Source organism: Mauremys mutica, chromosome 18 (genome assembly GCF_020497125.1).
Source record: "Mauremys mutica isolate MM-2020 ecotype Southern chromosome 18, ASM2049712v1, whole genome shotgun sequence".
Classification (NCBI taxonomy): Eukaryota; Metazoa; Chordata; order Testudines; family Geoemydidae; genus Mauremys; species Mauremys mutica.
The window spans coordinates 12,455,127-12,481,139 of NC_059089.1; the positions used below are offsets into that span (position 1 = coordinate 12,455,127).

The 26,013-nt window shown below is 43.3% G+C and overlaps 1 protein-coding gene across 6 annotated transcripts in view; it reads right to left on the bottom strand.

Moving 5' to 3' along the window:
- Nucleotides 1-24,673, bottom strand: part of TNC (tenascin C) — a 94,228-nt gene extending 69,555 nt beyond the window's left edge. For all 6 annotated transcript variants that reach the window (XM_044992980.1, XM_044992978.1, XM_044992977.1 and 3 more), the window contains exon 1: nt 24,496-24,673. The gene's annotated coding sequence lies outside the window, so the exon portion shown is untranslated. The remainder of the gene's footprint in view (nt 1-24,495) is intronic.
- Between the last annotated feature and the right edge of the window lie 1,340 nt (nt 24,674-26,013).

Below are 26,013 nucleotides of genomic sequence, written 5' to 3' on the forward strand. Positions count from 1 at the left end.
CCACCAAATACTCTAAAGAAGTATTTGGTCCACTATTTGCAAAGAAAAGAGAGAGAAACCTGAATAGAAATTCGAGATCCAAAGAATCCAAGATTGCTGATCCAGATTCAATGGACAGGAAGCGAAAGGACAGATCTGAAGCTCTCAAAACTCAGCTCCAAATGTATAGGTTGAATCCATCCCTAGAAATTCAGTGTAAGAAATACATTTGCTGAAATGTTCTTACTTTGAAGAGAAATCCATAAGGAATGAAAAAGAGGGAGAGAACACCCTCCAGTTTCCTGCTTATCAGAACACCAAGTCAGGCACTGTCACATTGAAATGCAGGCAGCAGCCAGTTGGAAGGAAATTATATGTTCCCAGTTTAGGCAAGTCACATCATGTGCCATTATGTTATCAAGTGTCATCTTGGATTAAGCCCCAAATCAGCCAACACTCTCTCAGACGTGGTGAACCATTTGTGGGGTAAGGAGTCAAAAAGCATTGCCGTAGGATGTGACTTTCATGAAGTGGCACACAGCGGACCACAACTGCATCAGACAGGATGCAAGAAAAGCTCGGCCTTGCATCTTCATGATTACACAAGCAGAAAAGTATGACATGCTAAGTCCAAGAACCATAGCTCTCAGCTTGCCCCGGGCACTAACATGGGACAAAGACACAGGAACATGAGGAAAGCAGTTGGGGAAAAAAAAAGAATGGATGGAAAATGTATTCATGTAACTAAAGGGATGGAGGGTGAAATGCAAGGTTCTGTGGGCCCTTAATTCCTGTTATTACTAGAATATTTCAATGATGCCCAGAGACCACATGGGAGAGACACTTCCCTGTTCCAAAGAGCTTGCAGTCACAATGGACAAGGGAAGTGTTATTACTCCCATTTGAAAGATGGAAAACTGAGGCACACAGAGGCCTGGCCTGGGGCACGTCTACACTGCCCTGCAGTTTGGACTCTGGGGATGTGAACTGCAGCATGCACCAAAGAGCTGTGCTGTGACTCCCCAGTGTGGATGCTGCAGGAACAAACTTAAACGTCCTGAGTTTGCACCGACATAGTCCTCTACAAACAGGACTATTAGTGTGAACTAGGGACCTTTAAGTTTGTGCCCACAGCATCCACATGGAGGAGTTAGAGTGCAGCACTTCGATGCAGGCTGCAGTTCACATCCCGGTAGTAACTCCAAACTGCGGGGCAGTGAAGAAATACCCTTAGTGAATTACCCAAGGCAATACAAGTTTCTGACAAAGCTGGAAATAGACCCAGGTGTCTTCAGTCTTACTCCAGTACATTAAAACACAAGATCACCCTTTCTGTCTTGCATCTTAGGTCTCAGCCTCCTACAGGCGGCACTCAGAACCTCTCAGTATCAAGCCCAAGTTCTAAACCCTCATTTTCATGTTCCTGCCTTTACAGCTTAAATAGCTCTTATTTGAAGGACAAATTGAGGCTTTTGTTTGATGTGGATAAATGTCTACAATGAAGGGCTTTGGCTATATCCTGCAGTCATCTGTGTTTCATCTCGCTTTGGCACAGCTGTTACTGACCCACATGGTCACATTTACCAAGGTCCCCCTTAACGACTCCCAGATCTTGTCCATTTTCCATGGACAGAATGGAAAATGATCTGCACCCTCAAGTTGGGATTAATTTTTGTGCAGAAAAGGATGGGTTATATGTGCAAAATGCATGCACCATAAATGGTGGTGGTGAAATTATGGAAACCCCGTTCCTTCCAAAATGACTTAGAGGACCTCCGATGGGGGAAGAGTTTCTCAACAACCACTCCCTGGGCCGGCACCGGTCCGAGAGATCTCCCTGACACCATTTAGGAAGGCAACAACCCTGCCCTTGGTATAAAAAAGGTTGAGAAACACTGTGCTAGCGCACTTAAGATAAACAAAGGAAGCTGGGGGAGGCTATAAATAGGCCCTGATGTTTATGTTGATTGCTCCCAAACAGCCTCCATATCATAGAGTAGCAATATCATAGGAGCAAACAAACTCTTTTTTGACCCATTGAGTGCCTGGGGTCTTGTACTAAGCACAGCTCAGCTGGACCTGAGGATTAAGCTCCTCAACTCCAAGCAGTGGATAATATTTGTCCTTCCTCGCACTGGGATGTATTTACTCTCCCAGCCCTCCACCACTGGATTCTATTCATCCACCTCTACTAAGGCAAAAGGCACAGAAGGCTTTAGGCACACAACACTGGTTTCCTATGGGAGTTGAGCAGTTCACTGCTATTTCTGCAGCTAAAAATCTCCCCACTATTTATCAGCTGGGGTTTTTACACTTGATCTCATTTGGTAGCCACTGGCTTTGCAAAATGATTCCTCTCACTTATGCCTGTTCTCGTTCTACCACTCACTTTTTTTCATATAGGTCTCGGCCCTTTCCTTTTCCCTTGAGCAATTTCTTGTGATTTCAACAAGGGAATAGCTGTACAGTTTCTGCTTTACAGTTCCTACTGTGTATCATCCTGGAATTAAACCATTAAGATTAATATTCGCCTCCAGCCCTCCCGTCTTGGATGAGAAGCAGCATGCGGAGAAAATTTTGCCAAGGGTGTTTTGGAAGGCGTTTAAATTAATTGCTTTGTGTACAATTTTGAATTTAGAAGAGTCTTGTATTACAAAGGCAGCAGCGTGACATTACCATGAAGGGAAAGAAAAAACTAAAGCCAGTATCCGTAAACAATGTGAAAGGAACTGTAGTAAATTCTGAGTGATAAAGCACCCCTGGATACCCCTGAGAGACCAAATCTACTGTAGTACAACAGCAATTTCTAAAACTAGAATCTATTATTGCATTCCAAACCACTGTTTTTAGGAGGTTTGTACTCTCAACTATAGAAACTCATCCTAGGCTTACCCTTGTCGTTCAAGATCCCAGACAGAGAACATATGTTTCCAAATTAAACATTCGGTTTGGAATTTTTTCAATAGAGGCAGTTTGTGGATTAGACATGGGTTTTTTTCCAACATCAACAGCACAGAAATCATATTCAAACCTATAAAATATTAGATTTGATGAGCAATTGCTTGCAACTTAAATAGAAAATAAAGCTAACTGGCCAAGATACAGTTGGGGAAAAAATGACAGTAGAAAATGTGCAATAAATAGATTTCATAAAGGCTTTGAGTGCATGCTTCTTTGGGACTCCATGACTGCTGATGTGCATTCCAGGTAAATGCAATCTGACATCTTAGCAGTCCATCAATTTCAATGAATTCAGAGGAAGGTTGGGTTTTGGGGATAAGGCACTAAACTGGGACTCAGGAAATTTGGGTTACTTTCCAATTTCTGGCATAACCTTGGGCAAGTCAGTTAGGCTGTGATTTTTCAAAGGAGCTTAAGGGATTTAGGCACTCAAATCCCATTGAAAATGAATTAGAGTCGGTTGCCAAACTCCCTAGGGCCCTTTGAAATGTTCAATCTTTGATATCTCCATGGCTCAGTTCCTGGTCTGCACAATACATATGAAGCTGTTTGGGTCAGGGTCTGTCTTTTTATGTATGTACAGCACCTAGCACAATCAGACCTTGATCTTAATTGAGAGCCCACTAGATGCTAATGTAATACAAAGACAACTAACAATGTGGCTTGGAGTGACTACAGGTAGTGACAAAAGGGTTAAAAACATTCAGGATATGCCATCTAAATAGGTAGCTAATACAGAAGACAAGAACAGTGGTGCAGAGGGCAGATGAGATGTCTTTGGAAAATACAGACTCTGATAGTTCTTTCAGTGCTGAAATTGAGTACCACGGTGGTTAGGATTGCTGGGTATAAGATACTCTTGTTAAAGCCTTGCCTGCGTAATTATTTATAGAATAGGCTGGAGTGCTTCCTTTGGAGCCCTTCCAGAATCTGGACACTCTTGGAGGAAATTAAACAACAGATCTGTGTTTAACATTATTAAATTGAGATTAGGGTAGCGGTAGGGCTTCATGCTGCCATGTGGGAGATCTTGGGTTGAATACTATTCTGCATCCACCACAACGCCCCCAGTGCCAGAGTATTGGAGGGGCACCGATCCACTCCACAAAGGGAGGGGGATGCTGAGAGGGGTTGCCTTCCCCTTTCCAACTGCTCTGGCTGACTGAGGAGTAGCATTCTGCCAGCATGAACACCAAAAAAGGCCCATACGGAGTCTGTAGTTTGCAGGATATTAATCCTTGCCTGTCCTTTGCAGCCTTAAGGATAGCAGCTGTGATGTGGCGTCCAGAGCATGAGGGAATCCAGACTGGATGTTGATAACCCATGGCCTATATATGAAAACTCCAAAAGCAGCAGCACTGTCTCCCCTTCATAGTTCAAACCATCTGAACTATGATGGCCTTTGCTCTTTGACATAGACTGCAGAATTCCGGCCCGTCTGGATTCATCCGTCAGGAATTTTCTCTGATCCTGAGAGGACCGAATTTGGGGAGATACATTTCCTAATGAAATCTCAGGTCTTTCTTGCCTGCTCTTGCCCAGGTGAGCACAGAGTAGAGAGGATACGTGTGAGGAGACACTTGCTGGGCACACTCCCAATCCTTGTGATCAGGGAGCACAAGGAACATTCATGTCTCATGCCTGGAGCCGCCCTAGCTTCCTCAGAGCCGGGGAGAGGAGAGAGAGGGTGGAAACGATGGCCACCAGCCCCACTTTGCACAAGCCAGCAGATGCAGTGGAATGGATGTTGCACCTTCCAAAGGATGCAGCAGCAATTGCACAACTACTGCTCTGCTGGAGTCAGACACACACCTATCTTCCTGGAGCAGCAGCGGGGTAGTGTGACTCTGCAGTGCCCCCTATGGAGGACTGTTGTTTAAAGCTACACTTTAGCCCCTAAGGTTTTTGGAACTCACTTTCCCCCTAAAAGGAATTCACAGGCATGTCTTGATTTGTTGTAAACTTATCAACTCACACTCTTAGGGCTCACATTATCACTGAAATCAATAGGAAAGTTGACAGACAGAGCACAGACCTGCAGAGTCCTTTATCGCAAGAACATGCATTAGACGCCCAATGCAACATCCATCGAAGACTTCCATTGAGTTGATCAGGCCCAGAAGAAGAGCTCTAGATGTATCCTTGAATCTCCAGCCTGCTCTTGATTTGCATCGGACCCAGCAGGTTGCGTTGCATTTAATGTTTATGTTAAGAAGCATCCGACGTGGCATTATGTAACAGTTATGTTTAGCCATCGGCATTGTGCCCCATTCCTAAACACAGAAACGAACAAGCTTCTAATAATGTCTCTCTCATGCCACTGGAATTAAAGACAATTAATTAAGCTCTGGATAAATAGAGATAATCCTTAACGGACGTGCCTCCATAATTCAGAATTAGCTCATGACTTTGTGTTTGAGCTCTCATGGAATGCACTGTTAACTGTTTATAATTAGAGAGAAATAAATGATGTGTCTCAGTCTGTTTTACTTCATTAACAGGAGATGGCAGATCCATTGCTTTCCAGTGTTTTCCTGGGCTCCTTGCTATGCAGAGACTGGCTTACACCAAATATGCCTCCAGCTCGCAACACAGTGGGATGTTGCCACGTCACTTCATTGTGCAGTTTCTGTCCAAGCACTGAGGTATGTTCAATTACTGTAAAAGCCCTTTGTCCCTATTCTTAATGACACACTTGTACAGTCAAGGATCTATGGAGCCGAGACTAGGAGCTTGGTGCTCCATACCTCTCTCACTCATGCTCAAGTGTCAAGCAAATTCTGGGTCCTCATACCCAGAGGCTGGGATTTGCAAAGCCCCTGGGCCATTCAAATACTCTGCTGGCAGCTAAAACCCCTAGGCTGCTCCTGCAAAAAAAAATCTCAGCCACTTTGTACAAGAGCCAGGGGACACTAGTGCTGACAGCAGCCCACGTAGGCAATCAGGCGGGACCCTGGGTGTGTGGGAGGAACACATGCTGCACCCTGGTAAAAGGGTAGCTGCTGCTGCGTGCATGCCCCCAAGAATCCACAGAGGCACTGAGCCTGGGGTTTCAATATTCCAAGCACCCAGGACAACCAACAAAGTCAGTAGGGCCTGACATGCTCTAGGAACTGCCGCTGGTCCTCAGCCCCTCCAGCGAGGGCAGTGGCTGTAAGCAAAGGTCCAGCGAGAAGCCTGTGAATGCCTGGCAGGGAATCTAACTAGGGAGATCTGCCTTGTGGTTTGCATTTCCATACATGTTTAATCTCAGCACGCAGGGAAGACATTGGTAAAGCCTTTTCCCTGCTGGGGAGGATGGGGGGTGAGGAGGGGATGAATGAGCTTCCTTGCAAAGCAAGCCTACCATTAATTTTAGGTGAGCAACCAAGTCTGAGTTCATGTAATCAAGTAATCCTGTCGATGAGGTCATGTGCTCCTCTGAAGGGGCTTCTTTGTGCCTCCATGCTAGTTAGCAACGCTTTGTCTGTTATCAAGCATTTGATTCCACACACAAAAGCAGGGTCTTTTTAAAAAGTCTCAGGAAGAAGCGAATAAATACATTGGCTTTTCTTTGACGTTGTTTTATTCAGCGTAGGCAAAGAGCAATCAGACGGGAAAGGGGACACAAGAAAGGGTTGCATTGTTCACAGACGATCAGCAATGCTCAAAATCCTAATCTATTTTAGGGATTTCTATTGCACCCATCACTGTAGCAGATCATGATACACCTTTATAGAGCACATTCCAGCCTGAAGGATCTGGTCTTTCCAAATTGTACATACTTTAGAGGAGTCATTCCATACCACCACTGAAATGAGGTCACCTCGGGGTTGGACACAGCATTCCATCTGCACTTGCGGAATCCGAATTCAAACTAAGGATTTGGGGGTTTTTTGAGGTAGATCGATTGCAATTTGCACTTTGACCTGCACACTAAGGTTCATGCCTCTCCTCTCGGACTGGAACGAGAACTGGGTGAATAAAGGATTTTTCAGTTCTGAAGTCAAAAAAGAGTGTTTTTGAAAATGAAAACTTCCAAACATTTCAGCAAATTGGAAAAAAAAATAAAAAAGGTTTGGATCAAATGAAATATTCAGTTCCAATCCTTTAAAATAGGTTTGGAATTTTTAAAACAACAATCAAAGGAACTTTTGAAATAAAAAGTCATTTAAAACCAAGAAAATCGGAATGTTTTGAAATTTTCAGCATTGTTTGGTTTTCCCTAAGCAATTTGGCAAGAGCAGCACAAATTTGCAAAATGTTTTGGTGTTGCCAAATTGAATTTTTCACCAAAAATAAGTTTCACATGAAAATCGGCACCCGGCTGTAATTGAAACACCATGACTACATGTCAGATGGCTTTTTCAGCAGCCCACTGCCCTTTAACACCAGGCTCGGAACGTGGCTCATTAAGAAAGAACCATACTGAATTGCTATCAGAACTTCCTAACATCTAGCTTTTCCTCCAAGGAGTAATGTCTAAGTCTTTACTCATGTCCAGCCATGCTTTGCTAATGAGGTCTAACAGGATCAGAGTCCCAAGCAGTGCAGAAAGTAGTAATTTTACTATAATTTTACCTAAAAGGATTCAGGACAAAGATACAGGGAGGTTGTAAAACATCTGCTGTTAAACATCTGTACCACTTCCCAACAGTAATTTGCTGTTACTCTTGGTCTTTATTGGAAAAACAGAGTTCGCTTGCCTAGCTGCTGTATTAATTTATGGGTTTTTTCCTGTCCTCATCACTGTGGTATCAGAGCACCTCATTAGGAAGTGAGTAGCTTACCAGGAGCTCCATGTAAAACTAGTGCCTGGCAGTGATCAATCTACTACAGAGTTATAGACACCACATGATCTCACCGTGTCACTTTGCTGTCACCACACTGTGCTACTGTACTTTGCCATTACCACTTGTCTTATTCGAGGGAAAGGCCCAGTTCAATCATGATGGAGCACTGACAGATTCAAAACAGTGTTGTCAAGCCACAATTTTATTGCGTCTCTCATAACATCCGGAGTTCTCTCAGAGTCCCAGCTCCTGGAGCCATGTGGTTATGTGGACATCTCAGCTTTCATTGAAACAGAAAAAGAAGTTCCAACCCTCATGGCTATAGAGGAAAAGCTTAAAAACATGAATACCAGTGGCTCAAAAGCCAGAAGACAAAAAAAGAACCACTATACAAAAAATTCTCCTGATTTAAGCCAATCTCACAATTGGGGGAGTGGAGGAGCCAGGGGAAGGAGGGACAGACCACTTGCGATTTTTGAATGCTAGGGGTTTGACAGTCCTGAAATCAATTCAAATGAAGTAATCCAGTAAGGGGAGAGGATGAAGGAATCACTAAGAGGTCCCAGGTAGGAGATGGCCCATCCACCACAGAGAAGTTCAAGGTATCAGTCCTTATCTTCAAGATGCTCAGTAGCCAGAGTCCAGTATATCTAATGTGCCAAGATAAAGACCAGGGTTGACAGCTCTGCTCCTCTGGCACAGTGGAACTCTCTGCTATATGGGTAAAGCTCATGGTGTGGAGAAAGCGAATAGGGAATAATTATTTACTCCTTCACATAACACAAGAACCAGGGGTCACCACCCAAAAATGAATAGGCAATATGTTTAAAATAAACTTAGGGAAGTACTTCTTCACACAACACAGTCAACCTGTGGAACTTATTGCCAGGGGATGTTGTGAAGGCCAAAATTATAGATGGGTTCAAAAGAGATTAGATACATTCATGGAGGATAGGTCTGTCAATAGCTATTAGCCAAGGTGGTCAGGGATGCAACCCCTAAACCTCCAACTGCCAGAAGCTGGGACTGCACAACAAGGGATGGATCACTCGATATTGCCCTGTTCCGTTCATTCCATCTGAAGCCCCTGACACCAGCCACCGGCAGAAGGCAGGATACTGGGTTAGATAGACCATTGGTCTGACTAAGTATGGCTGGTCTTATGTTCATCTGTGCAGGAGACTGAGCTGTTTTGGTGGCTAGTTTGAGACTATGGAACGAACTCGCCCAGGAAATGCCATCACAAACCTCACCACCTTCCTCTCCAAATGCAAGGTACACTTCTTCAACCTGTGTTCTCTGACAAACACGGAGCAGTGTAGACAATTAAAACAAACACACACACACACACGCCTTCCAAAACACAACACTACATTGCACAGAATTTTCCTAAGGGGAAAGGAGAAGAGAGATTAACCACATTTGATACATTACTTGTGCTGTTTAATGCACTTTGAGCAGTGCAGGGGGTAACATTCAAGTGCTGCAGTGACTTAAGAGCCTAAGGTCATTTTCAAAGGCAACCTACGGCCAGATTTTCAAAGGTATTTAGGCACCAAGAGATGCAGATAGGTGCTTAATAGGCTTTTCAAAGGGGCAGGGAAATGAACATCTATATTTAGACGCTTCAGAAAATTCCACTAGGCAACTATCTGCATCTCTAGGTGACTAAAGACCTTTAAGAATCTGGCCCTAGATCTGAAGAGTTTTCTTTCTCTCTCTCTCCAGTTGGCTCATTGACTAGTCCCAATTCTGTTTCTCATCACTCTTTGGAGCACCAGTTCCTATGGTACGAAGGCAAGTTTGCTCATTTGGCAATATTTACCAGTCATCATGATGGCTTAAACTGTGTGTGTGTGTGTGTGTGTGTGTGTGTGTGTGTGTGTGTGTGTGTGTGTGTGTGTTTGGCAGGAAGGGGTTTTGGTACTAGATATGAAGCAAGAAATGCTTGAAGGAGGGGTCCTGTGCACCAAGATTTCTAGATTCTAATTTCATTGCATTGTTTTGGAGTGTTAAAAATGTCACTCTCTTTTCTTACCAAATGCTTTGGGCCAGCTGGTGAAAATCAGCACAGTCCCACTGATTTCAGCTGAGCGCCAGTGACTTACCCCAGCTGAGCATCCGTCCCTTTTTTAACCAAAAAAACAAACAACAAAAAATACAACACAAAATCCCCCCACGATTTCTATATGAGGCAAAATATGGAATAGATCCTCAACTGGCGTTACTGGGCATAGCGCCACTGAAGTCAATGGGACGATGCTGATTTATTCCCAATGCAGGGATGGCCCCGATTGCTTAAAGTGCTTGCTGCTCCTTGCTGGCTTAAGTTTTATAAATCAGGACATAAAAACGCAGTTGCAATAAAAAAAAATACAAATTTTGCAAATTGGGGATTACTTCCAAACTGACAGCACAGAGACATGGATCTTTGTTTGAACTCTGAGCAGAGCATTCAGAATTAATGTTCTTTTTGGGGTGTTTTTTCCCCCCCCAAATATCTTAAATTGAATTTACAGCATCAGTCTATATTCCAGAGTGGTTTGTGTTCTGTTAAACAGGCTACGTGTGTAGGGGAGAAAATATCCTCCAAGCTTGACCATATGGTGTCCATATATCTGCTGTGACAGGGCAGGGAGAGGCATTCAGCTCACTTCTGCTCTACAATGGATTTTGGGTTTTGCAATGTACTAGAGACAGTTCTGTCTCCCAGCTCCTCTTCCAAGGTTAGAGCAGGGCCGGCTCCAGACCCCAGCGTGCCAAGCGCGTGCTTGGGGCGGAGTCCCACGGGAGGGCGGCAGGCGGCTCCGGTGGACCTCCCACAGACGTGCCTGAGGAGGGTCCGCTGGTCCCGCGGCTCCGCTGGAGCATCCGCAGGCATGCCTGCGGGAGGTCCACCGTAGCCGCGGGACCAGCGGACCCTCCGCAGGCACGTCTGCGGGAGGTCCACCGGAGCCACGGGACCGGCGACCGCCAGAGCGCCCCCCGCGGCGTGCCGCCCTGCTTGGGGCGGCGCAATTCCTAGACCCGCCTCTGGTTAGAGGATGAAACACTTCAACTCATCAGGCTAGGCAATCTGTTGCAAACGGTTTAGAAAATTAAAATGCAAGGGAAACTGCAGTTGAACTGACAAGTAGTGCAGCTGAAGCAAAATGGTAAGACTAGAGTTAAAGGTAGGTTGTGGGGTGATGCAGAGACCCCTTATGTCATTGTAAAGCTAAAACATGAACTGAACTCACAGGTGGATTGAGTTCTCCAGTTTCAGACAAGCTACCACTGGTCAACAGCCTAGATCAGAGCTTCCCAACCAGGGCGGCCCAGAGGATTCAGGCGGTCTGGGGCAAAGCAATTTCAGGTGCTCCTTCCATAAAAAAAGTTGCAATACTATAGAATACGATATTCTCATGGGGGGCCCTGTGAGGCCTGGGGCAAATTGTCCCACTTGCCTGCCCCCCGCCCTGGGCAGTCCTGTTTTCAGCTAGAGGCCTGCTCAACCATAACCAGAGAAATAAAGCTGGCTCAATATGCTGGATGGCTGGAATCCCCAGACAACCATTTAGTGTCAGCAGGGTCTGCAGGAAACATTTCTAAGCCCTGGTTTAACAGCAGTGTGCTCTAGAGGTTAGAACAGGGGATTGGGATTCAGGATTCCTGGCTTCTATATTATTGGTTCTCCTAGCACTGTGTAACTTAACCACTGTGCCTCAGTTTGCACATTTACAAATTCTCCAAGGGGAAACGTGGCTTAATGAATGAATGTTTGTAAAGTGCACTGACGGCCTCAGATGAACGGCACTGAAAAATCCCCAAGCTCACAGTTTGACACAATATTCAGGAGTGTCACAGCCATGCCAGTAAACAAACACATTAGAATAATTGGAGTCTGATTTCCCTGATAGGGAAACTGCTTTTATTCCCACGTGCTATCTATAGGCTGGGTGATCTTTTGCATCAGGGAGAAAGTCCCGATGAGAAAATGAATGGGCAGAGCACCATGAAGCTGCCTGGATTTAGAATTTCTGGTGGAACAATACTAGATTGAAGATTGAAGACCAACATGTGGTCAGCAGACTAGCAGAACAAGATGAACGTATGGAAATAAGCGATAATGCTAACAAAACCCTACAGTCTTTGGGGACAATTTGTAGCTGGAATAAAATCCAAACTTTGCATTTGGAGCTAATATTTTACATTTATCCAATGCCTTTGATCTCAAAAAATCCCCAAGGTCTTTATGAGCTGAACATAAGAATAACTTCATATGCATGTGCACACACACACGCAAAACTCACCCTCACTCTATGGTGAAACACATCAGCTGTTTAACAGCATCACTGTTGTGTAGTGATGTCATACACTGTTAAACAGCTGACATGTTTCATGCTTTAGGAGAGACATGAAGAACAGAACATTCAGTTGAAACTGCAGAGGGATTTTCATCCGAGCCATGACAGCCAATCTGGATGTTTTAGGGGACAGAATATGATCAGAGTGAGTAAACATTACCGATCCGATAGATGGACAATTGGGAGGGAGCAATGGGGAAGCTAACCCCATCTTTCTCTTGCAACCCAATTCTCACTGCCTCAAAAGAGGCACAGGCTAGCAGGAAATCCAGTCGGTGCACAAAGCTGGTTTTTGCCAAGAGCTTGGTTATTTGAGCATAATTTTCTGGAAACAGGAATTCACAAAAGAGAAACAAAACAAGCAGGTCAGTGGGGTGCTTTCGAGCTACATTCAGAATCCCGGCGGGGTGCAAAGCACTCAGCCAAGTAGAGCAATTTGCTACAAACTTGAGAGAAATCAAATAAAAAGAGGGGACTTTGCATCTGCTAACTACCACCTCCCCACACGCCCCTCCCGAAACTGCAAAGCAATCTCCATTCTTACAGTAGTTTCCAGGGCTGGAATGAAACCGCCTCTGGCAGATAGAACACAGACAAAGAATATAGATTGGAAACAGCAGTATACATCAGCAATGTGAATGGCAACAAGGGGATGAAATGGGGGGGGGTTAAGAAAAGAGGGCTCTGTTCTAAAAACGGAAGCGGAACTATAGAAATATGCCTTCTCAAAATGACTCCATGGAAACAGAAGGTCTGGGTTTGCTCTTTCCTTTTCTTTTGTCTCCTGTTATAAACTCTCTCCCTCCCCCCCTCGCCTTGCATTTGCAGCACAGAAATCAGTCGTACCCATTAGTTTGTGCAGACCCATATGGGGCCGCTGGACTCTTAAATATGGAAACAGGTCCATAAGCAGCACTCAAGGAAGCTAAAAACCTGATTAGTGCCCTTTTCCAGTAAAAAGCCTTCCACAGCCAAAGCAACATTTGTGCTTAACCATGCAGCAAAAAATCAGTCCTACAATCTGTACCTTTTAATAAAACTGTTCCTAATAGTAAAAGTATTTGCTTACTCTTGCTCTTCCTGCCTTTAGCAAAGATGTACGCAGGGCTGGAAAAGATCTACAGATTTCTAAACTTGTCTTTGGAAAGTTTCTTTGCCAAGTTACACTTTCTCCGGAGCTCCTTATTTTTTGGGTAGACATGAGTGACTTCACTTTGAATTATTCCGAGTCCTTCACAGACACAGTTTCAAACTCTGAAGTTTGTATTCTTCTCTGTATTAATCATAGCAACTTATGTTAATTTCAAATACAAAGCTCTGTTTCATTTCCAGAACTCCCACTGTTCCTTCAGTAACCATCCATAGACTTTCCACAGCCCATTTCACATAGCCCAGAAGGGTTAGTTTCCATCAGGTCTCAATGGTCGGAAGCTGGGAACCAGAACTTCTAGGTTTTGTTCCTGGCTCTTTTGCCGACTTGCAGCCTGATGCTGGGCAAGTCACTGAGCATCAATTCTGAATTAGGCCCAGGGAAGTTAAGGCTAACTGCACATTTTTGTTCTCGTTTACACGTCCGGGGAGTTACTCTGAATTTATACTGAGGTACACGAGAGCCGTATTTGGCCTACTAATTCCATGTAGAAGGAGTCTACGTTGCTGTTCTTCTGACCCTGCACCCTCCAATATGTAATTTACACCAGCTTACAGTGACTGACTTACTTAGACATGAGCGAGGCTCTCTGCCAGTAACATGTAACTTACATGTCCCTAAGAATCCGTTCTCCTCTAGATTGGTGTATCTCACGTATGGAAGTGTGGCAAGAAATGCAACTAACAGGAGTCTGTAAGTTAAAATGCCCTGTGCTTTACTCTGATATTTAAGAAGCTGTGAATTAAAGGGTTGGGGAAAAGCATAAGTTACGTAAATTTAGACTTTTCATTCAGGTTTACACACTGGCAAGTGGAATAAAGTATTTCTGAGACAGTTTTCTTTAACATACACTACCTTACAGATCTACTCTCAGTTTAGCCACTGGACTCTGCCTCAGCTGTGCCATCTGTAAAATGTGCATAATGCCTCATAGGGGTGTCTCAAAACTCAGCTTACTCACATTTCTGCCACACTTTGAGGTCATTGGATGAAGGTGCAATACAGTATGTTGTTATTACTAAGCCAAAATACACATAAATGAAGTAAAAAAGGGCAAAAGTACATCAGTGCACACTCACTAATCACAGTATGGTGTCCACTCAATCCAAAGAAAGTTTCTCCTTTAGTAATGCTGACCAGACATTGTTCAACAAGTTCATGGAATCTGAGTAGCTTACTTCCAAATAGTCCATAGAGATGCATTGGTCACAAAATGCAATCGTGGTCCTGCCTGCCATCATTTGAACTTCATGTGAATCAATTCTGAGGCAGTGTCCCCCTTATATACCTGTTTGGGTTTGCAAGGCAGACATCAAGGACAGCAATTAAGTCTCTTTAGTGGGTGTTTCTTTGGTGTAAATTCAATCGTGGTCAATTTTGCAGATAAAAAGGCAGTTTGAGAGAGTTAGCCAACAGAACTAACTGGCAAAGAGGGGCTGCAGATCAGAAGAGATGGTGGAGAACACAGAGAGAAGGAAAGAAGCACAGCTACAGAATAAGGGACATAAACAGCCCAACTCATTGTATTGAAGTGATTTGATTTTCCTCGTGTCTCCAGTTCTGTCATAGCATTGCTTTTCCATGTTCGGTTGCACTATGGTGGCCACAGAGAACATGTGTGATTGGGAGGGGAGTCTCCTTGATCTATTGTAAGTAGTCCACAATAAAGAACACATTGACTATCATTGTTCCAGAGGAAAGTAATAAAACCTCCAGCAATGTGCTATGGGGTTGGATTTCTTCCCCACCCAATTTTGATGATTAATTTATCCCACGAATGTGAGCGAGAATTACTGTAACCAAACATCTAAACATGTTTAGGCTGAGAAACCACTGCACCTAGAAACACAGAGAAGCAGCATTCATGGGAAGGCCTTCAGACTCAGCGCTTCTCCCCGTTTCCCCATCACTACCTCTCTGAAGAGGATGCTTCCCTAGATGGCCAGTTTGTCTGCTTCTTTCAAAACAATCTTTGCAGTTTCTTCCATTCTACTCTCTATGCATGAGAAGCCCTTTCAGAGCTGTCTACAAGACCACCCCCTTTACTGCGTTCAAATCTCTCCTCAAATCCACCATTGAGACACCTACAATACATTTGCTAACTAATATCAACAAAGTAGAGGAGCACTGTTGCCAGCTCTCATGATATTATGAGGCTTGTGATATTTGGTATTTCTCTTAAAAACCCAGCTCCTGGAATCATGTTATCTAAAAAAATCGAAAACACCCACAGGTTTTCTTTGTTTTAAATATGTTTCTAGCCTTCTGGGTGCAGGAAAAAGCTTATGAGCAGGAAGACAGTATGACCTAAAGGCTTAGAAACCATAAGAGAAATAAAATGAGCCTCCTCTTCCCCCCATAATGTCATAATTTTCAGGCCAGGTTCATGATTTTTGAATGCTCGGGGTCAACAATACTGATGAGGAAGTGTAAAAACAAAATGGAGCTTTCAAGATCTGATCAATAACCGTGAACACATTTCACACACGTTTGATCCCTTATGCTTACTTTGGGTGTCTGACTCCATTTTCCATATTCTAAGATTTTCATTGCATCTTTTTCCTCAGAGACACTGGTTTAAATCCAGAGTGACTCCACACTAGCCAAATGCAATCCGCTAGAATACAATGGTGGAAAGGAGAGCATAATTTGACTAATAGAAACCCTTCACTTTCGATTTTGCTTTTTATCACAGTAAACACTAAACAGTTATGTTTTTTAAAAATAGTTTTGTAATTATGCTAAAGCTTGCAGTTAGGGAGTAAAGCCACTGATGTGATCAACACATAATATTCATTCATATTTAAACGAACGTTCATTTTGCACAAAGGTGAGGTTATGATCACACACAGCCTATAGGTATAACAAGCCAAGTTCATCCCTCCATGGAGTTACCCAATCAAAGAATTTGTCTTGTAATTTGGTCTATTTCATAGAACGTGGGCTCTTATGAAAATAAAGCACCATGTTATCAAGTGAAAGGATTTATACTGGGGTCACAAAGCCAGCATGCAATTATCCAGTGTCCCATTCCATAAGCCACACATTCCACTGTCCCATCTTTTCAGTTAACTTTGTAGAGGGATCTTTGTATATAGAGGCAAACGGAGTGGTGTTCTTCTTTCTTTATGACTTAGCTGTAACTAGAGAACACAATTGGCACACTTGTTCATTGGACTGGAAAATGACAACGCGTTCAAAAGATATGAATGGCTGAGATGGCAATCGATTGGAAGGCAGGAGGATATTTTAAGTAACAGTTGTGGTTATTTGCACTGCAGTTTGTAATTTTGCTTTGCTTTAACCACATAATTATTCCAGCTCTGCAGATTACACATTGGGATGATGCTTCCCTCAGCCCTCACCATAAACATACACTGCTTTCAGCTGTGTGAAATATTACTGCTTCCCTTCCAGCTCCCAGGGGCTTATGACTTCCTCTTAATAGGTGCTGGGGAAGTGAGCTGGCAACTTTCCTTTGAGACAACCCCTTATTTTTTAAAGAATTCATGATTTACTTGGCATGCATTTCATCCCAGCTGAGAACTCCTCTGTCCTTGGTACTAACATTTTAAATGTGCAGGAATATGCACATTTTACCAACACATGAGACCACAGAAATAATTCCTAGAAGTCTGTCTCCCCCAAGGCTAGATAGCTGCTTGGCCTAATTCTGTCAGAGATAATGGATCAAGAACTTGCTTCTTCGGAAACCAGCAGTGGAGTAGTAGATCCTTCCTTAAACCCTCTATTTTATGAACAAAAAATATTGTTGAGAGGCGGAGATGGGATGGAGTCAACTCCAGAGAGCGCAACCCCCCACCCCGCCCCAACAGATCAAATCCACAAGCCACAAGGGAAATGCGTGCAGAGCACTTGAAACAAGAAGTAGATCTTTCCTCCTTAACTCAGCCTGAAATGGTCCTTGGTACTTTGTTGTAAAGCATAAGCTTTTATCGTGTAGGGGAACAGAAAATCTAGACACACGGGCAGCTCTGAGCAAGTGGTGCATTGAATCAATGACTGCACTTGTGCAAGAAGTCTGCACAAACCGAGACACCTTGTACATTGTTCGGAATGTAACAAACTGAGGCTCTGCTGAGCTGAAGGGAGATCTGAGAATCCTCCAAGAATATCCTGACCCATTCTCTCGAGCATATTCACTTGGGATCTATCCACACCAGAGCCATGTCTGACTGCAACTTGAGCTGTGGAACCCGAGGAGCAGGGCCCAATTTTATGCTAACAGATCTCCACTGAAGTCAACACACTTACATCAAGAGAGAATTTGGCCTGCAGTGTCTAAGTTCATCTGATTGCACAGAGGAAAACCGATCCCTTTAATTGCATGTGGAAATGAAATGAATTTCAAACAATGACGTTGGTGAAGCACAGGTGTAATAAGTTCTATCCACTGGAAAGCATTCGACAGACCCAGCTCTCCTCTCACTCGTACCTGTTTTACATTGGTGTAATTCCACGAGAGGTTACTCCTGACTTACATGGATGCAAGTCAGATCAGAATCAGGTCAACACATGTAGCTGCATCCTGAGCAAGCCGATGTTTCTTCACAATGCAACTAGCTTGGTGCGTTATGCATTAGGTCCCACTCACCTTTCCAACTCTGAGTGCAATACTAACAGTTAATAGGATAAGCTCTGTCCATATATAAAGCAACTGAAGATAAACTAGACACTTCAGGCCTGATTCTCATTTACACTAAGCCCTTTGCACCCATCTGGCAGTGTATGGGGACTTTAAAGTTTACACCAATTGCAAGTTATATTTACACCCAATGCAAGGCTCCTTTATACTTTCAGAGTAGTGTAAGGTGGCCTTAGAGTAACTGAGAATCAGGCCCTGCCCCTTTAAAATAACACTATTAATTTGGAGCCAGATTGTAAACCCCTCACTCCCAATGATGAGCCATTACTCCGAGTAGTGCCAAGGTGTGTATTGGTGTAAGTAATTGATCACCAATGTGAGTAAAGGCTTCATAATTTGCTCTTAAGGGATCCCAAACCAATAAATCACATGTATAAACTGACTTTCCCAAAATGCCTATGGCAGTACCATAGCCAAGCTGATATAATCAGTAAAATAAGACTAGTAGAACAGCAAAATAGCTTCAGAAGTGTGACCAGACCAGAGTCAGCTTGAGAGAGACCAGGCAAGTGGAAATCCATTTCTATCCCATTTTGGCATGTCACACTCTTTGGATCTTGTACTCTTTATACCAGACTTGGCAGTGCAGGAATTGGGTTATCATTGCGTCACTGTGATTGTGAGCCCATGGGGGAATGAAAAGATGATCGCTTTCCTGGAAAGCAATCTGGTGTAGTGATGCGTTGGGCACCTTAGAGATACCAATAACCATAATGACGTGTACGTGTGTGTGTGTGTAAGTCAAAGCAACCCCAAAGGCCTAAGGATTGAGAGGCCTGAGCAACAAAGTGAAAACCATTACACCCATTCTAAGACTATTTTACACAGTGGTGTCAGGAGGCATAAGGGTAAATAAGAAGCAGGTCCATAGAGTTAAACTTTAAGATTAACTCCCCAGTTCAGCAAGGATCTTAATTACATGCTTCACTTTAAGCCTGTGTTTCAATTGTTCCGATGAATCAGGACAGTTTAGAACATGTGTTTTGCTGAATTAGCGCCATTACACCAGCAATTTTCAAAGGAAAATAAATGATTTCAGCACCCCTCCGTGGGCCACCTTGAAAACCTCCGTCTAAAACTATACCCAATTCATCTCTTGCTAGAGCTACAGCTCAGCAGGGGGAGGGACAAGATATCTAAACTAAACCCTAACAGACCTTTTTCATTTCTAAGATCTGATTTTTTGTTTGCGTCTGTATTAAAACTAATTCGTCTCCGTCACCATGTTCTTCTTAGTCAGTTGCAAAAAAGAATAGGTTTTCTAGCCATGAAACAATATCATTTTTGTTAGGGGGTTGGAAACCAAACAGCTATATGAATTGAAGAAAGCTTCCTTTCTGCTCCTCATGCAGCTCTGGTTAAAAGGAACGGTTTTCTGTGTGAGTAATCTTTATAAGTAGGCACCAGAGCTCCCTTATTGCTGAGGAAGAATGGCTTATATGTGATAGATGACTGAATGCAAACTTGGCAAGGCTACCCTCCATTTTCTGAAGAATACAAAATGCCACAGGCTATTTGCAGACAGGGATTTTCTGGTTAGAAATTCTTAAAACTTGGCAACAGCCGAGATTAGTTTAATTGAAACGACAGTGGCAACACCATCAAGGATGTGAATTTGAGGATATTTCTAATGTCTGAGTCAACTCGGAATGAATTTGTCTTTTGAATTCAACTTACAAATAACCCTTTTATATATATGGGGGAGGGAGGGAGATGGGACATCATTTCCATTGGCTCCATAGCCCAAGGAGCAATATCTTACTTGTGTTTTATTATGGACAGTTTGTGAGCTATGTCATCAGCTGGTGTAAGTTGGCCTAGTTCTTCTGAAATCAATGCAGCAACATTGATTTAAACCAGCCAAGGATATGGCCCTATATTGCTGTGTGTATTAGCAACGGGATTTGGGGTGTGTGAATGACACAAAGAGGAATCCTAAAAAGATTTTTTTTTCTCATCCAAGTATGATGAAAGATGTATAATCCAAACCACATTTACCTTGTAACAGCTTTTCCTACTAACACTAGGAAAAGACCATAGGTAAAGGATTCTTCTGCACAGCACTATGGGCTTCATCATATTCCTTCCTTATGCATCCAACCATCCTGCTAGGCCCATAGAATACCCTTTGTCTCAAAGAATCCCCTCCCACTCCTACCCCAGCCATTTTGTGCAGCTTAATTCCATCACACTTTGGGGGATTTTATTTACTGGAGGAATGCCCAGTTGTTAACTTTCCCCATGTGCGGAAGGCATTTAACGTCAACTTGGATTGGCTGGAGCGGGGAATGCACAAGTAGGTAGCGCGCCATCGACAGGGATGGTTAAGCTGTACAACCCCACGGCTCAGTGGAAACTGAAAGAGCTCGACAACGTATCGGATAATTGTTCATTTTGCTTCTTTCTGGCATTTTGCTTCTTCAAAGAATGGTCGTTTCGCTTCTTTCCTTTGAATCCCACAAAGAGCTTTTAAAGCCATCAGTAACGATGTTTTGGTCTTGTCTATTTGTAAGGTTCTGGGGACGGGGACTGTCTCTAAATGTGTATACAACACCGCGCACAAAGAGACCCCAAACTAATGTAGTCATAACAACAGCAGCTTGTTAAGAGGTCCAATCCAAAATCCACTGAAGGCAATGGTCATAGGTGCTGGAACTAGGGGTGCTGCAGCACCCCCAGACTTGAAGTAGTAATAACAACCCAAATACATGGTTTCTGCTTTCAGCACGCCCCGTTATAAAAATTGTTCCAGCATCACTGGTCATGGTAGCTGATTTCAATGGGCTTTGGATCAGGCCGTTGGAAGTCCTTTCCATTCATAGATCTCAAAGCACTTCACCAATGAGAGTAAATCTCATAGCTCAATATTGACCTGCAACTGTCCCCTGTTCTTCCATTCCTTGGCCCGGGGGCTCAAGTGTATTTTCAGGCAGGAATCTAGGACCAAACTTTATTGGTCCTAAAATGATTTGTATTGTCTGCCATAATATTTCTAACCCTGGAAGGTCATGTGGTCCATAAAATCATGTCATTCTGATTCCCATCGTTGTTAGTTTCCCGCCTTCAGTTGTAACATGCTTTCTGTGATCATACTGCAGCTATTATCTAGAAAACTGCTAGGCTTAGGTATTAATGCTTTACGATATTTTCAGGCTTATATAGTTTATAAATTATTGTTTTTTGTGAAAAAGTCTCAGTTCCTGACACAGTGCTGCTTGGAAAAAAAAATCAAACAAACCAAAAAAAGACCATATAAGAATTTAAGTTAGGTAGGTGGGTGGGAAACAAATGGTAAATTAGAACATATTTTTACAAACCAATCTTATAGCCTGCCAGAGTTCAAAACAAATGCTTTCTGCCACTGGGAAGATGACATTCCTAACTTTCCAGTAGTATAAATCATACATTTCTAACCCTGGAGGTTTATGAGATATTGGACCTTAAAACTGTCAGTGGCCCTTTACTTAGCAGTGCCTTTATGGCATGTGTCCAGGGCTGAATATATCAAGTCCCAGACCTCAGACTGGAGTAATTTTCAACCTCCCTGCGTCTCTTACGTTTAATTATGTGTTGAGCTTGTAAGGTAGACAAATGGCTCGTTGGTAACTACACAGAGACCACCCAATTATTTTTCATTTGTGTCCAAGTTCAAATCTGAACCCAGATCTTATGCAGTAAGAGGTTTATTACACTCTAATTAAAGTTAACTCACTATGCCAACTTAGCAGCTCTGCAAGGATGAGGTAACGTAATGTTAGGTACACCAGATGACTGGTATAAATTCACATTTGCCATTGTCAATTCATGCAATCCAACATACCAAATGATTAATACTTAGCATTTTCCATTGTGCCTTTGCATCCAAAATGCCTTACATGTCAAAGTCATACAAGCCTAGGCAAACATGAGATGAGATGTGTAATATCAGAAGACTAGCAAACAGCTGTAAGTGGGTGGCCGTTATTTCACATGATGATATTCCTTGAGGTTATGAAGCTGCTAAGCTTTAGACTTGCAATCACCGCAGTAATTTAAATCCATTTTCAGTTCTGTATTTTGACAGCAGAGAAGGAAGGAGCGTATGGAACCTACCCAAAGAACTAAAGACTGCAGCTATCTACTCTGGTCTTGCTTATCCCTAAGTGACAGAATATCTTTAATCAAGAGAGCTTTGACCGTCTTGGTAAAGCATCCCAGAACATCTGCACCTATGAAAGAGCCCTTTAGTTTATTATAGGGATTTTATAAATGTCAGGTTTAGGATGAATAAGCCACCCCTATCTAACGTCAAACACCTTTCGAAATTCCAGGCTGGTAACGTGATAGTTAAGCATAACTGCAATTATTTGGGGGGAGAGGGAGAGGGCAGTCACTCCTGAGTGTGATAGGGCTAGCAGAAGAAGGGATTTCCCTATAAAAGTTATGCACTCTGGCCAGAGTTACAGTAACTTTGGGAAGTGCTTCTGAGTCAAATTTTATGGGGCACCCAGCAGCACTAATTCACTGGAAAGGCGGAGGTTTTGGGGGGCGGGTTCAGCAATATGTCCTGTCTGACACCTCTTGCTATATGACACCAGCTTTGCTGTCAGACAAGACTCAGTGAGTGCTCTAATCTGCAAGATACATGCTTTTCTGTGGCTCATAGGGCTCTTCCAATGGCATGGATAGCATCAATACAGTAACTAGAAAAGCCTCTTCTCTGGGATGAAAGGAGACATGGGATGACATTAAGGAAGAGAAAATCTGGCACATGAATAGTAATTTGCTGCAGACAATGAATGCAATGGGGCCAGTGAGGGTATGGGCAGGATGGAGTCTTTTGACTAGCCCCTTCTTACTCTGCTGTTTTACAGCTGCTAATCCCCATGTTCAAGATGCAAGCTCTTTGCTGGGCTGATACTGGAGAGGGGGACCAGCTGCACCATGAGGCTGACTGTGAACTCCCTGATAACTGGTGTGAAAACCAGTGAGGTGACTGGTTCAGCTTGATTTTAACTGAGCATGTTAATTTGATTAAAAAACCCTGATTTTTAAGATTTAGTGCTTAGAAATGTGAAATGAAAAGACACAAAATAGAAAACTCTCGTTCCATATCTAGCTCTCTTTTCAGTTCTCTGTTATAAAAGAGTTAATACTTGCTAAGTCATCAAACTGTACATACCATTTGCAGGCTCTGGTTTTAAACCATTTCAAGGCACATACAGGCACTCTGATACATGTTAGATAGTTAAAAAAAACATGCTCTAATTTAATGTGTGTAGTTATACGTTTTCCTCTCTGCTACTTTACTCCAGCATAAGGAGGGGAAGTTTGAAAATGAACATTCACTAAAGGAATGAACTGGTGGAAATGAACTGGTGGAAAAAGAGATACTACATCAGACTTTCCGCCCTATTCACTGAATAACTGCAGTATACTGGCTTTTGTTCCAGCTTCTGGATAAATGAAGAGTTGGTAAAGAATACCCTTCTTGTGCCTCTACACTATGTGTGTGTCTGCTCTACACTAGAGACGTGTCATGGTTTTCCATTTATGCCAGACAGCATAAAGGTAACATTTTATCTGCCCGGTGCAATGAAAGTTTTGTCAAAATGAAAATACTAGCCAAACCCCAGTTCTTCCCATTAACCAGATATTAAGTTGTAAAACACAAAGGGAGAACACTTAAAAATGATGTAACCACAGAAAGTTCTGAAGTAGGACTTAAACAAAGCCAAGGATTACAATCTTCTCTATCAGCTGAAGCAATTTAAGCCAACGGGATCACTGGCAATGCCAAACATTGTAATGCACGGGGAAGTAATTGGTTAAGCATGAGAAAGTAACTCTGGTTAGTACAGAGAGTGGTTCGTTTTTACCTATCATGATGGCAGAATTTCAGCCCTCTGCCCTGGAGTCCCCTTGTCCTCCCATTTTAAATACTTAGTAATAAAATACCAGCTGTGGCTGCCTTTGTCTTTTGTTCCCCAATACAGAGTCAGATGTCACTGTACTTGTGGAAGAAACTGGAGCCCAGTGCGGGGTGGGGAGGGGAGAAAGGTGAGAACAAAAAAAAACTTTAGCGCCAGGGAAGTGGCCAATTAAAAATGAAAACCTTCCAACTCTTTTCAATTCATCCCTAACAGTCTAGTGATGACAATTATTTGAAGTGCCTAAGAATTAGAAGTGGGTTCGATCTGATAGTGGGGACACCTTCTTTAGTTACTTGAATAGCAAAGCAAACCTCAAGAATTCCACTCCAACTGGACATTCATTTTGTACCCACCTTGTCATCCAAATTTTGTCTGCATTTCCCCAGATCTAGAGCTCAGCAATCCCAGCGCTCATTCATTCATTCATTGGTTCATTCATTTGTTCAGGCCAATGCCACTGAGACACTCATCTGATTATATCAGACATCAGAAAATAAAAACAGCCTGAACGCATGCACACTTCACGAAAAAATGTTCCCAGATGAGATCCTCTGGCAGTTCAGACTGAATAAAAGCAATGATTGTAAAGTTCACTAGGGCACATTCTATTATTGCAAGCTTAAAAAAAAAGAAAAAGCTCCTGAGGGTTTTTGTTGTTGTAGTTTTGGGGGTTTTTTAGATTTAGCAATTTGTGCTGAAGCAGACTTACCTTACCAGCTCTGATATGAATTAGATCCCACCACGAGCAGCCTCCATGAAATAAATAGGATGCAAAAGTCAGCAACCGCCTTTCCACTTTGTGGCTGTCCTGTCAAAACTGAGAAAAAAAGTTGTCTTGTCTTACAGTCTGGGTGTGTTTGAGAAAGAGAGAGCGAGAGATGTTTGACAGTAAGGCAAACTGTGGTCAGAGGAGCCAGCTTCTGCCTGGTTTTTATAGCTGAGCTAGAAGCCCTGATCCTTGTCTCATTCCACTGTAATGGGATGCCTCAAGGCAAGCTTTCCACTTTTTTTTTTCCAGTTGGCTTATTAAAGGAACAGCCTCCCGAGTCCCTTTGGAGCATGGGTTAGCTTGTGAAACTGAAAAACACACACACACACACACACAAAGGTATTTGCATGCAGTTTATGGCTAAAGAAGGAAACCCCCTGCTCCACGAGAGAAAAAAAAAAGTCAGCTCAAGGCAAGTGAGTCAGAGGAGAATATTTTCCTTACAGCATCAGCAAAGTATATTATCAGAGTTTTGAGTCTTTCCCCCTGTTATTAATGCTGTGAAACAAAATCCAGTAAGAACAGGAGGGTGGCAAGCAGGATTCCAGTTCCAAAGATGCGTCTCACACATCGCAGCCCCCTCAGCTGGTGTAAATCAGCCAAACTTCGCTTGGTTTATGCCAGTTTACACCAGGTGAGGTGGAGGCCCATGTAATTGCAACCTTGCGTTCTCATTAAGGAATGTCTCTGAGCTGCTGCAAACTCAGAAGCTGGGGGGGGGCGGAGGGAGAAGGGGAGCAAGGTCTGAGCTGAGCTCCATCCTGATGCCTTGAAAAGGAGAGAGAAAAGAGAAGCCTCGTCTTTCTTCTCGGGATCTGATAAAAGGGGATTATGTGTCTGGGGTGCGTGTGTGTTTGGAGAGATAATCTGTTCTCGTTTGCGATGCTCCTGTTTCATCCAACTGAGGACAAAGCCCCCTCACCCTCATCCCCTTTCCTCACCCAAAGCTATCAGTAATTCACAGACCACCCCCTTCAGTATATTTCAAGGGCATCTTTTTGTTATCTCTATTCTTCCCTGGAACCTCAGGTTTGTGACTGAGAGTTAAAGGTGTCCTGGCTTCAGTGGGTGGGTAACCTGGATGTTCTTCCTAACGGGCAGTATAAACTAGCCCATTCAGCCCACCCCACTTACTTACCTTTTAAAAAACCTTGAGCGTTTCAGCTCTGCCTTCACCTAGCTACTGTCCTGACCACACATCTCTGATGTTCTTCCAGTAAGCAAGCACTGCCATCTGATGCACTCCCTTTGGCCTGATCCAAAGCCCACCGGAGTCAGTGCAAACACACGGGTTGGCTTGAACAAGCGATGAACCAGCCTCCTAAAAAGCAGTGGGATCCTTTTGAGCTACAATCCGAGGGCACCACCTGGATCCTGGTTGGAATTAAAATTGGTTGACTGGCTCCTTCCAGCTACTTCACCCCTCTGACGGCATCTCCTGTCAGCCGGCTTTTCCTA